Source organism: Condylostylus longicornis, unplaced genomic scaffold (genome assembly GCF_029603195.1).
Source record: "Condylostylus longicornis isolate FDR11 unplaced genomic scaffold, ASM2960319v2 ptg000135l, whole genome shotgun sequence".
Lineage (NCBI taxonomy): Eukaryota > Metazoa > Arthropoda > Insecta > Diptera > Dolichopodidae > Condylostylus > Condylostylus longicornis.
The window spans coordinates 8,799,656-8,815,839 of NW_026578103.1; positions in this window are offsets into that span (position 1 = coordinate 8,799,656).

Genomic DNA, 16,184 nt, shown 5'->3' on the forward strand with positions numbered 1-16,184 from the left:
AACTAAATCAATAAATATGAGAAGTTTTCCAAAGTAAAAAAAAAATCTTAAAATTAAATTTTTGAAATCAATAACTAGAAAAACTAGAAGTACGAGGCAGCTTAAAAGTAGAAGATTTTCATTTAATATTTTTGTATAAAATTTTCTTGTTTTTCCACTCTTTACATATATATATACCTACCTCAATAGTAAACACATTATAAAAGTCACGAAAATAACGAATATATTTTCCCTTCGAAACAGAAAAAATAAAAAAAAAACAAAAACAAAAAAATGTTTTCCAATTATTTTCGATATTTTTTTTCTCTTTCTATCATTTTATTTATTTTATTTATATTTTTTATTCTATTTTCTTTATTATTGTCATTTTCTTCTTTTTTACTGTTTATTTTTACAGTTATATATTTGTATGTATGTTCAGGTAAATAATAAATAAAGTTTATCCTTTAAAAATCAATTTTATCATATTTAGGTTACATTAAAACTTTTTTTGTGCTACACACACACATAGACTTATATTCCACCATCTTTATATAGCCCACCTTTATAGAAAAAAAAATAGAATAGAATAAAAACAGAAAATACAATATAAAAATACAAAGTGAAAACTTTTCCAGCATATTAATGAGAAGAAACTAACAGATTACTGTACAAATTTATTTCGTTTATCCCTGAACACAATATACACGAGCACATACACACTTATATAATATTTATGGTGTTTATATATGAGTCTAATATATAATAATGTACCTGTCTGTATTAGAACATTTTCAGCAGATTAGTAACTTGTAACACAACAGATTTCTTTATAGAACAACATTTATCTAAAATAAATCCACCGCAAGGATAATAAGAGAGAAAAAATATAAAAAAAAAATAAAATAACAGAAAAAGAACATTGTAGAAGAACTTTAGATAACTGTGTATAGAGGTTTTCTCTTATAGTGTTAATAGAATAAAGTAATAGAAAATAATAAAAACAGAAAATTTTTGAAGGTATAGCTAACTTTGATTTTGTATTTTCGGTCATGAAAATTATACAATATTATACATGCATCTGTTTCTGGATATATATGATAAATATTTTCTTTTTCAAGGAGGAATGGCATTAATCGATGATCAAGAGTGAATGAAAAACAGAGGAAAAAATGGAAAGTGATCACTAAAAAGTTAAAAAATTGGGAAGATTAAAGGAAAATTTTCAATGTTTTTTTCTTGTTTTTATTTGATATTAGATTTGAGGATGACATAAAATGTGAGAAATTTAATAGAAAATTTTATATTGGAAATTCCCAAATCGAATAATTTTTACCAATTGCAACCGATATATATATGGAATCAATAATTTTTCGTAGAATTCAAATTTTTAATATTTACAAAATCTGAAGATTTTATTGTACTGTGCAGATTAAATTTTAAAGTTTTCAAGTGTAATAAATGAGTTGGGTCCTTGTTAAACACTAAGATTTTTTTCATTATTTTACGATACCTAAATTTAAAATTCATTAAGTGAGCAAATAATAAAAAGTCTTATACGAGAATTAATAACAATGTGCGTAAAATTTTTCGTATCCTTAAAATACTCATTTTAAAATCTTAATAAAATTTTTAACTCCAGAACATTTTTATTTTTCTGAATTTATTGACTATTCAAAAAATGAGCATCACACTAAGACTAAGTTAGAATAGTACATGCTAAGAATTTCTCAAATACAATCAAAAGGGGCTCCATCAAACCAAATAAAAATTATTCCATTAAACTAACACATTTTTTTTACTATAAATTTTTTAGGAGTATTGCTTATAATTCAACATGGAAAATTAATTGAAATGATAGGTTAATGCCCAATAATAATAATAATGATATCTCTGTCTTGACGTACATATATCCTGTGAATTTTTAGCAGTAGTAGTAGTTGTAAAGTAAAATAATTCTATACCATATGAATTAAATTATTAAAAAAAAATTTCGTATCCTTGAAAATTTTTTATTATTTTTATTTCTTTTTTATGCTACTCGTTTTTTCTTATTTATAAATTTTTAAACTATAGGCTTCTAAAGCAAAAAAAAAACTATTTTAATAATTTAAATAAGGAATATTTTTTTACATATTTAAATAAAAAAGGACATGAAAAGAATTTAGATAAAACGGTAAACGTGCTTTGTATAAATTTTTATAATTTTAAATAATAATTTTTGAAATATTTTCGATAATATACCTAGATACTTAATGCATATGTTTAGATATGTATGTATTAAGGTATTTCAGAGTATATATAAAAAATTATAGGGTCTTAATAATATTTTACGTTGAAAAAATATGAAATTATTAAATGAAATGTTAAGATTTACAAAAATATCTTTATAATACAATAAGGATAATAAAGGACAACAATTATTGTAAAATCATTTTATAACAAAATACTTTAGGAAGTGTGAATTTTTAGTTTTTGGATAAATACGTTATTTGAATATGTTTTGGTTTCTGTTTGGTGTACAAAAATAAGAAGTCAGTCCAATTTGTAATTTAATAAAATTGTGAAATTTATATGTTAATTGATACATAATTAATTCAGATATTTCTTTAAGAGTTTTTGATTCAATAAAATATTGAATTTCATCCGGATAGACTTAGAAATTACAAACTTCACTCAAACAAATTTTCTCCATTTACACTCTAACACTGTGCTCTAACTATTATTACCCATTTTAAGTTTTCTTCTCTTTTCAGATGTTAAAATATGACTATTGTACTGTTAACACTAAAAAGTGTTACAAAACATGAGAAATTTTCGAATTATTAAACACAATAACATTTATTTTAGAAAAATGGATAATACTGTCAAAGTTCTTATGTATTTTTAAATCAAATCTTAAATATAAATTGCAGAAATCATCTTAATTAAGAATATCTAAAATAAATTAAAAATTTGTACTAATTTGTTCTGAAGCTTAAAAGTTATTTTTAATTGAAAAACCAATTTTTTTTTAAGTTTTCTTACTGTCTTATATTTAAAATTTTCGCTCTATAAATATCCAAGTAACCTGAATTTTTTTAATTCCAATTTCTCCTTTGTATTTACAAGTAGGTTTTTGAACTAGATTTGTAGGTATAAAAAATTAATATTTGTTAATCGCGTATCAAAAGTATTAAAATATTTATATATAAAAAACTTTATATGAAACAAAAATAGGTAGAGTTGACCGAGTCAAGTGTGTGATACCCGTACGAATGAATAATTTCAAGTCCTGGTAAATAATTACCATACTGTTCCACAAGTACTTCTGGTTTTTTATACGTTTAAGAAAAATTTCAGCACCGTAATTTCAATATTTTCCACAATATAAGGCCAAATGACTTTCGTAGCTTTTTGGCGGTTAAAACCAAAGGTCAAGAAATTTCAAGTTTTATAAAATATATGAGCAACAATAAAAAATTTGCTTGTGTAAAATTTAAATTACTCTAGGTTCTATAATTTCTAAGATCTAGCAAAATAACTTTAGAAGTTGTAAGTGTGTTACGTGAACCACTGCCTCCATCACATCCAATTTAAATAGGGTTCTATGGAATTTACTATTATAAATCATTTTTGAAAATTTAGTGAGCAAGTTTAATTAGTTTTTCAATTATTATGGAGCTGGACAGACCGATGGACGGTCAGACATGGTTAAATCGACTTAGAATTCGACACTGATCAAAAATATGCACATATGTTTATATCTCAGACCATTATTTCTTAGCGTTACAAGCGGTAAGGCAAATTAAGTATACCCTTCGAATTTACGTTCGTAAAGGTACAAAGAGCAATATAAAAGTAAAAATATTTTCACTTTTCTAATAAAATTTAGGTCATCAAAATAACTTTTGATCCGATATTTCCTGCCATTTATTGTTTTTCAATTCTTAAGTTATAGGAATATTATATACAGTTTTCTCTATTTCTACATAACATTTTATTCTATTTCAATATTATTTGTTAATTTTTGTTATAAATGCTTAGAAGAATATTATGAAAATAAATGATACGCGAAAAATTTAAAAGCTTATTGAAAACACTATGAAATATGAGAACATAAGCTTCGTTTAACGTTTAAAATTTATTTAGTACTTGATGAAATTGCATTTTAAATAATTTATAAAAATAATATTCTGAAACCAATATTATCTTCAACATTCATTTTATTAAAGGCATGGAATTTTTTATCGCAGTAACGTTCTAAACAGCCTTCAATGTTATTTTTTGCTAAATTAAATTTTACTAGAAACCGATATTAAATTAAGAGGATTTCACTCAATTTTAATAAAAGGCTAAAATTTCTAAAACAATAATATAGAATTCGATCTTTTAGCTTCAATATTTTTAGGGTTATCTCCCCAGAATTTTCATAAGATTAAAATAAAATTCGTTTAGAAATGAAACTCAAACCATTTTTTTGTATAATTCTTTTTTTATAGTCATTTTTTAAAGTCATCCAATGGGAGTACCATTATATCAAAAAAATCTAGTATTTACATTAAAACCATTGTTCATTCTTTTTATATATTTACCTTCCAGTTCAATCAGTATAAGTATATAATATAATATAAAATGTATGTATATATGCATATACTTATTTCCCATTGAGGAAATTGTTTTCTACCACTTATTTACCAACGAAAAACATTGCAATACAAAATCAACCATAGTACAAATAAAATATAGAAGGAAATCAAAAGAATTTTTTTTTCATATTATTTGTTATTTGTTTTTGTTTACATTTTTAGAAAAATGATGGAATGGAAATGAGAGGGAAAACAAAAAAGAAGCAAACAGAAAAAAACTTAGTAGAGAAAATGAAAATATAAAATGTTTGTTTTAAAATAAAATAAACAATAAAATGAAAAATAGCAAAAAAAAAACCATAGAACAAATATTGAAAAGAAAATTTTTTTTTTTTGTATTGTATTTCGCCAATACATACATGATATTTTTTTTTTTATATTATAAAAAATAAACAAAAACAAAAAAAATCACAAGGATCGCAACTTTTATTAACAATATCGGGAGAATTGAATTCTTTTCCAATACATTATAAATAATAGATTAAAAGAAAATGTGGTATACGTTAGTTTTGAACGTATTGCATTACATACATATTATTATATAATAGTATGAAGGTACACATACATAATATGAATTTGTGTGTTTGCATGCAATACATTTACAAAAAATTAATATTATATTTATTATTATTTCTATTTTTATTACTTTGATATTGATTTTATTCAAGCATAAACCCATTAGGATAACATTTTGTCCTGATTTTTATGCAATAAAACAGAAAAGAACGGGGAATAAAATAAAAGTATGGAAAGGAATTTTCAATTATTCTTGTATACTTAGTAGATTTGTTGGCAAGAGATTTTTAACTTCTAATTTTTTCTTTAATTTCAGCAAAAAATATTTTGTAGTCATGATTGTGTATTATATTTGATGCAAAATGTTGTTGTTTTATTGTTTTGTTTCATGGTTAAAAATTTTCGATTATTTCTCGAGAGTACTGTCGTACTTGTTCGTACTGGTATACGTATAAGAGATAAAAGGAAAATATTTTATTTTTTAACTTTGATTTTTATTTCCTCTAAAATTGCTTAAAAAAAAGTAATAAGAAAGAAATTTCATTTAAAACATTTTACAAAGCGTATGTCTATACAGGTTGAGTGGTTTTTAGTTAAAAAATTTCTAATAACTATAATAAAGTTTTAGAATACATTTGATAAAAATTTTTACTCCATCTTCTATTAAAATCGCATTTTTTTTTCATTATTCTTCTAAACTTAGTTTATAAATGCATATCAATGTTAGTCAGGAATGATTTTGTGTGAAAGTTGTTATATAGATATACATAAGAAAAATATTTATGATAATGAAAATAAAAATATATTTTTCTTAAATGTTCGTCCCAATAATGTATAATATTTTATTAAATTGCTAAATAACCTTACAATATAAGAAAAGTATAAATGTTAAGCCCTTGATTCAATTAATTTTGTAAATTTTTATGCCAATTAAACAATATTATTTTTCACTTTAAGGTCCAATGTATTCCAAATTACTTTTAGGTACAATGCGCTGCGGAAACAAAATAATGAATCAAAACATACTCAGAATAATTTGGCAATTTATTTATAAAATTTAAAATAATATTCTCTTAAATTTAGCTGCTACTTTAAATTCAATAATTTGTTTAAAAATTATTGAATTTTTCCTCAAAAATAACTTTAAAAATTTTTAGTTTGAGGCCCTATATATTTAATAACACAAATACTTCTACTTATAAAATTCTATTTATACAATTTATAACTAATTCATAAAATCCACTTTAGCATATTTTAATTGCTTTTATACGTATATCATAAAACCCACTTTTTGACCACTGAAAAGCCTTGTAAATTCAATAATTTCATAACGCCATATTTCTAAATTACACTTTAACATATTATATACTCAAAACTCTCTTGTATTACATAGAATATCTAATTAACATAATATTTTACCCAAATGATTGGTTAATTTTGTGGATTAATTCATTATGAATAAGTTATCATTATTACTCTTATTGATTCGAAATTATTAAAAAGATTTTCGATTAAATTTTGGTGTTATGTACTATAATATATAATATAGAATTTATTTCTATATAAATTTTCCATACTATAAAAAACAGCTAATTTTCTTATTTATGAATTGAACTTATAAAATTTAAATAAATAAAATAGTAGAGAATTCGAAACTTTTTCGAAAAGAACAAAGCATTGTTTCTTTAGCACGTTTTGCATAAATTTCTCATGAATGACCAGTTTTAAAAATTTTTAAAGAAGATATTACAGACAATTACTTGAAAAAGTTCCTATAAAGTATAAAAACTACTCTTGAAAATAACACGCACGTGGCCCGATGGATAAAAAATGAAATTTTTCCTCTTTATCCCCATATATTAGGTGACTTAAAAACAGAATATTAGTTGTTTTTAAACGTCTTATGTGCAAAGTTTAGAAAATATTTTGTTTGCAAATTTTTTGTTTCTTCAGCTCATTTTTTTTTCTTTGAAACGATTCAGGTGTTATTTCAAGCACGATATTTTTCATCATCTTTAATTAAATTTAATTCAATTTAAAATTTATAATACAAATTTTAATTGTATACTATGAAATTCGTCGTACCATAACGAAACAAAAGATCACCTTTAAAAATTTATTATTAAATTTATTAAAAACAGATGTAACAAGTGGTAAATAAATTTAAACATTGAATATTATAATCAAATGAAAATAACGAAAACAAAATTATATATATATATATATAGATAAAATAAAGCATATTCATTAGAATCCCCATTCAAAAAATCAAAAGGTCTTTATAAATATTATACTTTCCTTATTATTTCAAATTCTTATAAGAACGTAACAAAAAATAAAAATATATTATATTCTCTGACCTTTTTAATATTTTTCAATTTAATGTCATGTTGTCGCAATAGACTGTCAAAAGTAATAATATAAAAGCGATAATAAAAATAAAGAAAAAACAAGCCAGAGACAATAACAAACAAAAATAAGGAAATCGAAAGGAATCAAGATTTATTTCCCAAATTCAATATTCTATAAGGGAAAGAAAGTGAACGGATATACAATTATTGTAGTCGTCAGTGACACCACAATAAATTGAAATTCAATATAAGTTTTGTTCGAGTTTTCTTTTATAAGGAAATCAATGAGTAACAAAAAAGGGAAAAAACAAAAATTATGGTTTGATTGGTTTGTTACCATTTATTAAAACAAGTGGGTGGGTTGTCTATTGATGTAAAAAATATGATGGTTGTAATAAAAGATATGATTATGCTAAGAATATTAATTTTTTTTTCATCTTTTATGTGAACAAAAAAAAAATGTTTCTTTTGTAAATCTGCAATTAATAATTCGAAAAAAATATAACATTGTTTGTATAACACGCATATTTTTGTTGAATAAATTTTTGATTTTTCATATAAAATAATATTGAAGAATCATTGAAAGTGGGATTTCATTTAAGACCTCATTGAATTTTTGTACAATTGAATTTTTAATCTATGTATGAATTTTTGTTTATAAAACGTGATATTTTTAATTACTTATAAAATAATTTTTTCATGTCACTTAAAAATTATCTTCGCATAATGATAAGAAAATGAAATTCTTACTTTTGTTTGCTCTGGTACTCGCCTAACTGATAATTATTACTGTAGAAATTAAGAGGTATAAATGGACATGAAATAAGACTGAATTTATGATCTATGCTAGTTAACTGAAAATTGATCTATACTAGGCAGAAATTGAACTGACAATTCAATTGAATTGCAGAAATTGAACTGACAATTCAATTGAATTGCAGAAATTGAACTGACAACTCAAAAGAGTTATGAAAAAATTAACGTGACGTGATTTGGTTTATTGCTATTAAATGTTTTGGTTGCTCCAAAATCCAACTTTTGCTTAGACAAAAGATGCTATGAAATTTGGTATGGAAAACGGCCCAAAAATATGATGTTTCCACCTTTGGTTTTCTGTTATCGTTATTCGTCAGCCAAAAATTCGTTTTGTGGCAATGTTATTTTATTAATCTGTTGTAATTTGAAAGACATCAGTTTTCTCTAGAAATTACAGGAAATATTGAAATTAAAATTCTACATTAAGTAATTGCAATTAGATAGTTCGTTACGTTATGTATTTATTAAATTAAATTTTTAACATTTTAATTAGGTATACGTATGACAAAACCATGAAATAAAATTTTAATTTGAGAAAGAATGTACAAAATATTATAAAGAAAAGTTCATTGCAATGAATTCCAAAAAATTTTATTCATCATTGTTTGTTTTTAAATTTTTTACTTGTCCTATGATATTGTCCGCCTTTGTGTCATTTGTCCTGTTCTTTTATCTTTATTAACATGATAATATTTTATATGTCTTGATAGTTTTCCATAATTTGGAAATTCACGGTTACATTGTAGACATTTAACAGGTTTAGTTTGACAAATTGTCGAATTTTTATTCGTAAGTGGTTTTCTCTTTTGATTTTTTTTTAATCGAAGTTGATGTTGTTCTTGTTGATGTAAAATTTCTGCAATTATTGAAGGTGTCCTTGTATCATTTGAATCAGATAATTTTAATGTTAAATCTACTACTTGATTTTGTGGATTATATTGATCTTCTTCAATTGGAGAATACAATTCAATACCATAAGCAGACATTGTTTTCTTTGTTAAATCTAATAATTTTTGAGGATATTTTTCTATTAATTTCATATTAAATTGGTAATTATCGTATTCGTCGTTTATATTTTCTGTTAAATCTATAATATCGTTTGTTTGATTCAAAGGTTCGATATGATGTTCCCAATAATTATCAACATATTGGGATATATAAATTCCATATTCTGGCATTTTATTTTTTATAATATTTGGTAAATTTTCTGGAAATATTGGTGAAATATTTTCATTGATTTGTAAATATCTTTCTTCAAGATTATTTACTTCTTCTGATGCCCTTATATAATTGAAATCAATTGCAAAATATTTTGATATGTCCTCGAATGTATTAATATTATTATTAAATTTGAGATCAAAATCATTCAAAGCCATTGTTACTGTTTAAAGATTCCACTATTATTTGAATTTTTAGTATTAATTTCCTTAAGATTATTTTTGTTCAAAATAACTTTAAAAACTAAGTTCTTCTTTCCACTTACATACCCTTTTATATTATAGCAAAATGTAATTTTTTACCTAAACTAAAATCTTGTTAGTGGTACAGATGGGCCTTCCAAAAGAAAGAGTATTTTATTTTAATAACTATACCTACCTGTGAAATACTATGGTAGCAAAAATGTCATTTTACTAATACGAAAAGTATTAACCTACCTGTTTTAATTTTAAGCAGAAGAACATTGTATGCTATAATGGTAATAAAATTCTTGTCACCACATTGTCTAGTTAAACATCTTTTAAAATTATTAGAAATTGGAATTTTTATTCTTAAAGGTAAAGTTTATTCTGAATTGTATTGTGATGATTGCATATTTATACAGCTGCAAATTGGTATAATATAACAATTATGTCCAACAATAATAACATTATTATTGTTGGACATAAAACAATAAGGAAAATAATATGTACATTATTTTTGACTTAACTAGAATAAAATCAAATTTTTACAATACATAGGTCAAGCTTGAATTTTTCGGGTTTGGAATTAGTAAATTCTAAGATGGCGAAACTAAAATAAAAAAAAAAATGAAACAAAATTTACTTTATTACCTGTTGCAAACGATGTTAAAACATGATAACGAGTTTGGTTTTTTTTTGTTTTTGGGGAGAAAAACCCTTTTTTCTAATTAAGACTTACTGTCTTATTAAGACTTACTGTCTTACTAGAACTTACCGTTTTATCTTTGGTATAATTTTAATCTAAATTTCTTATAATAATTAATTTTGTTAAATTAATGTACAAAAGAATATTACTAGTCCTTGGGTCAAATAACCAGTCTTTGGTCTTTGACTTATAATTTTTAAGAATTATTATAACGCTATACCTATAAGTTAAATTAATTTTTCTGTTCATAAATTTGTAAGATTCGTAACCACAATTCTTATTAAATACTGTGGCGATTTAATATCAATATTTTTATTATAGATTGTTCAGCTAGTTTTTCCTACTACTACTTTTTGTATAACAGTTTTCATAGTTCCTCAGTTAAATACTCTATAATATACATTTTTTTAATAACACTAATTGTATTTATTATTGTTTTAGTATTGCATAATAACATACTATTAGAGAAACATTTAAATTAAATTATTTAATATTAAAATATTTTAAAATTATCTAAATTATATTAAAGACTAAAACAAAAAGCATTTAATATTAAATTTTTACTAAAATAAGGAATTTTATATAGGTATACATTATTAACATATTATATACAATATAAATATATAAAAAAATACCCTTAAATAATTGTGTATGTATATATATATATATATATATGTATGTGTATATATTGTACAAATTAATGTAAATATATGTAGAAAATAAAAAGGAGGAAAAGAATTATTATTACTTTTCGCTATTTTAATATTTCCAATTTAATGCCATATTGTCGTTACAGGCTGTCAAAAATAATCATAAAAACGATAAAAATATAAGACAAGAAAATAAATAAATAAAAAAAATAAAAATAAAAATCAAAATTATTTTTATTTTCTTTTTTTGTTTTCAACATTTCACCCGCCTTACTTTTATCCTAGCTCTTCATATTTTTTCATTTTTTTTTTTGCTTTTCTTGTATAAAGTAGAATATAATAACTACTGACACAATAAATTGAAATTCAATAAATAATTTTTTTTTGTACGAACGACACAAAATTCTTGTCTTTTTTTGACTCTTCTACACACATATTATATATATATATATATACGTTATATATGTATAAATACCAATATACGAGCATTTTCATCGAAGAAAATCAATAATGGAAATTGATGATTGGTATATCAAAATAAGTGGGAGTGTTATATATAGTATATTGATAACTGGAGATATTATACACAAGGATATACTAATAGATAATATTGGTAATAATAAAAGATATGATTATACTGGAAAATGTCAATATTTTTGTTGTTTTGTTTTATTTTTTTTTTCAAATCTGAATTTAATCATCTGGGAAAATGAAATAAAATAAGAATAAAAATGAGAAAATTCTAAATTTTTTTTTATTTTGTTTTGCTAAAATCAAGTAACATACAGATAAGCAGCATTGAAGTTGAAAGAACAAAAAATTGAGGAAAAAAAGATAAATTCAAAACAGATTCTGTTATATATGAATTAAATATCAAGGAAGATAGAATATCTTTTATATATGTATGTATAATGGTGTTGAAAAAAAAAAAAGAATTTATTGTTTGAATAAAATTAAATAAATGCTTCGTCTTTTTCAATTTGAATAACAGCTGATAAATTTTTTTTAAATATATTCTATATAGAATGAACAGAGAGAGAGCTATTTTTGGATATTATATTTCATCTATATACTTTTAAGGAAAGTGATGACTTTATTAATTTGTGAAAATATAAAAATTATCACATTTCTGATTACACAATTAAAGTGAAAATAATTTAGTAATATTAATAAAATATTTTTATAGATGTTATCTTGGATACTATCTATATTGTATAATATTAAATGACGCGTTGGCAGCGATACTAAGATATAAGATTAGTCTTTGAAATGAAGGTTTTCAGGTCATATTTTTTTGTAGAATTCTTTGAGATCTTCAATGAATAAAAACTAATGTCATGCAAAATGACGTCTTATGATATCATAAGCCGTATATGCATTTAGACAATGCACTAAGTCGATTAACATAGAATTAATTGTAGCGGAGAATATCAAAAATTTTCTATTATGGCAGTAGCATTGATGATTTGGCTGAGAAATATAGCAATAATGAAAGTTGTATAAGGTTAATAATAATAATTTTTATTAATTTTAAATAATTTTACATTAGCATTTAAAATTAACTGTCATTTACGCTTCACTAATATTTATAATAATAATATAATAAATTTAAAATTTACATGTTATATAAGAACAAATAAAATCTTAGAAGTGGTTCAGATCACTGTTATACCTGCAACGATGTTGCACCCACAACTGCGCATAATGAATATTTGTCAATGCAAGACAAAGCTGAGTCAGCTCCGAATGTTTAAAGGGAATATGTTTCCGACTTAGATTTTATACCTAATCAATAATATGTGAACACCTACACAATTTAAACATAAATTCTGTGACTGTGTTCATCAATAGTAAATATTTTGCTTGTGTGTTAGAAGAGAAGATGGACATTTTGATATTAATTACACTTATCATTGCTGAAGATATTGAGCATATTTACTTATTCCTGTGCGTGAAAACTGTCCCAATATGCATAATATAAGATAAATAGTGTTGTTATGCAATATTAATAAAAAATCATGTGAGAATCCTGATGAGCTGGAGTTCATCAGGAGAGTGGGTCTCTAGCATTTTTACACTGTTTGAACAAATCAACAATTTAGCTCATTATTAATTATTATAAACAATACTGTCTATTTTCATGAAAATTTCACATAAAATTTTTTAATTATAATTTTAGTAATAATCGGTTTTTGTTTTTAAATATTGCAAATTAAATTTGCTTAAAATTGTAATAAAATTTAATTATATAATTTGTTTTGTATGTTATAAATTTAATCATTAAAATAAATGTTATTTACAGTATTTGCCATTAAAATGAATTTTTTTTCTCTAATAAAACACGGTATTCGAAAAATACAAAAAGAAGCAATGAAATAAAAACTTGAACACTTATTACATAATTTTTACTACATTTTACTACTGTTTTATTTAACCATTCATTTAAAAAATCAAAACAAAAAGAAAAAACCTCTAAGAAAATGTAAACATAAAAAAGGAAAGTTAAATTTCTTTTTAAGGAAAAATATTATTACAGAAATAAAAGAAAAATGTAAAGAAAATTAAAATATGAACTCATAAAGAAAACAATTTTTATTTTATTTTCAAACAAAAAACGAAAAATCAAAAATAGTAAAAAGTACAACGATAATGGAATTCCATTAAAAAAGTTCATCAAGATGAGCGAAATTGGAAAACAAGTAATAAAAATCCTTATAATTGAAAAAAAAATATTTCCTTTGAACAATTTCGGTATTTTTCATTTAGTTGTTTTTTTACACACAAACAATTTAACGATGACTAATAACAAGGAGTATAAGAAAATTTTTAAAGATTAATATTAAGAAATGAAAATTATAATTTATCTTCATATTTTAGCAGAAAAGTCGTACAATCGTTTCTTATTAACACTGCCTCTATTGAATTTCTAAATGAGTAATAATTTTCCAAAATGAAATCTAAAATTATATAATTACATTTTAATTTATTGTACCAGTAGCTGCGTAAACACATTTCATATCGAATGAATTCAATATGATATAGTACCTATAATACCTACCTACCCACATCGATTAATTTGATTTCTGTTAATTTGAAGCATTTAAAAAAAAAACCTTTTGTGCAATAATCTAAGTATGTATATAAACTTATAAAATACCATAGTGATTAAGATCTTTGGTGTCTATATTCGTATAACATTGACAAACTACAGTCCGCTTTCAGCATGCCAGAAAATTAATTGGATTTAATATACTTCTTACTTTAATTTGCAAGATTCTGAGTTAAGTAAACTTTGTCTTCTCCACAAATTTTGCAATCCTTTTACGTAACGTATAACAGTTTAATACGGAGCATTATTTTTGTTAAATTTAACTTCATTATTGTTTATTACTAAAATACCATTCACACTCGAATTTCTATTTAATACACTTTCACTAAATTGTCTTATAAAAATATAAAGAAAATGTTTATTCTAATTCAAGTAAGTAAAAGTTAGTTTAACAAGAAGTGTAACTGAATTTTAAGTTAAGTCTGTAATTACCTAGCTCTAAGCATTAATTGCTAAATAATATAGTTTTAAATATTTTGAAATATGGTGAAGGTAAATTAAAAACACAATTTACTTTAAGGTTGTTAGATATTTTAGCAGTAAATGTTTCATAGTCTAAACTTTCACTCATTATTAACATGTAAGATTTGTACTTTAACTAATTTAAAATAAACATTTTGATTTATTGTTCGCCACCAAAAAAAATTATTTGTTATTTAGTCTAAATTTTTTTATCCAAATAAAATTTGTATTTGAGCCCACACATTTTGTGTATATACCAATATAGTTGACATACTGCAATTTTATTGATCTACAAATGTGGACAGCCAAAGCCACGTTTTTCTGATTGTGTTATATTTTGCTAAAGTGTTGTGATAGTCAGCTGTTTACAGTTTATATAATGATCTATGAAATATGGTTTGCTTTGTATTAACAAAAAAATCTACAGTGGTGTAGATAAAACACCGACGTGCATGATTTTTACACGACATAGGTTCAATATTTTAATGCAAGAAATTGATTCGACACAGTCATTGTGTGTGTGTAGATTATTTATAGGAACAATAATAGTTAGGGATAATGGGTACAATATGAGTGGAAATCTATTTATATATGAGTATAATTTCAAATATTACAATAGAAAAATCTATAAATTCGGCAGACAACTTGGTATTTAGATATACATGTAAACATAATATCGAATACAATAGTAATATTGAAGATGAAAGGGACAATAAATTTTTCAAACAATATAAAAAAAACTTGCAAAATTTTTCTTTTTTTGTTATGCAATATTTTATATATTTTATTTCATTATTTGAAGGAAAAAAAGGATACCTACATAATATCCTTCTCGCTTTCACTTTATAGCTTTGTTTTATTTTTTTTTTTTCTTATATTTCTAACCAGAGACTAAAAAAAAATTCCATTATTCTACGATTGATGCTTGTGTTTTTTGCACCGTTTTCTAATTTTTTTTTAGCTTTATTTTTATGTGTGATTTTTTTTTTCAGCTTTACCATAGAATATAACATATGTTCCTAACATTGAGCTGCGATGACTCGTTCGTTCAAAATCGAAAAAAAGAAAAAAAAGTTGGATAACATAAAAAGATTTTTTTTCCTTTATTACTTTAAAACTTAATAATATGAAAATATTTTGGAATTTTTAAATTCTATTACAATTTTTAGTCAGTCGGACAGTCTAATATTAAAATGAACAGTGACTAAAATACTCAAAAGAGCGCAACAAGTAATTTTAGTTTTAATTCGACGTTTTTCAACCTTAATGCCTCCCGTGCCAAAAAACAGAGAAAATATAGGTGCGACAAAATATTGACTTTTTTAAAAATTTTAGACGGTTCACATTTTTTTTAAATTTCATTTTATAAAAAAATATCTACACTTTAAAATAAAATTTAGGAATAAGAATAAAATTTTGGTACGTAAGAAATAATTAAACTGTTACATATGGCTTGAATTTGGCCTCGATGCACTTTTCTGAAAACTTCAATTTATTGTTCGTCGCACTACTATTAAATGAACTTCAAATTATTTTGCATGACTTTAGGAGCAACTATGACCACTTC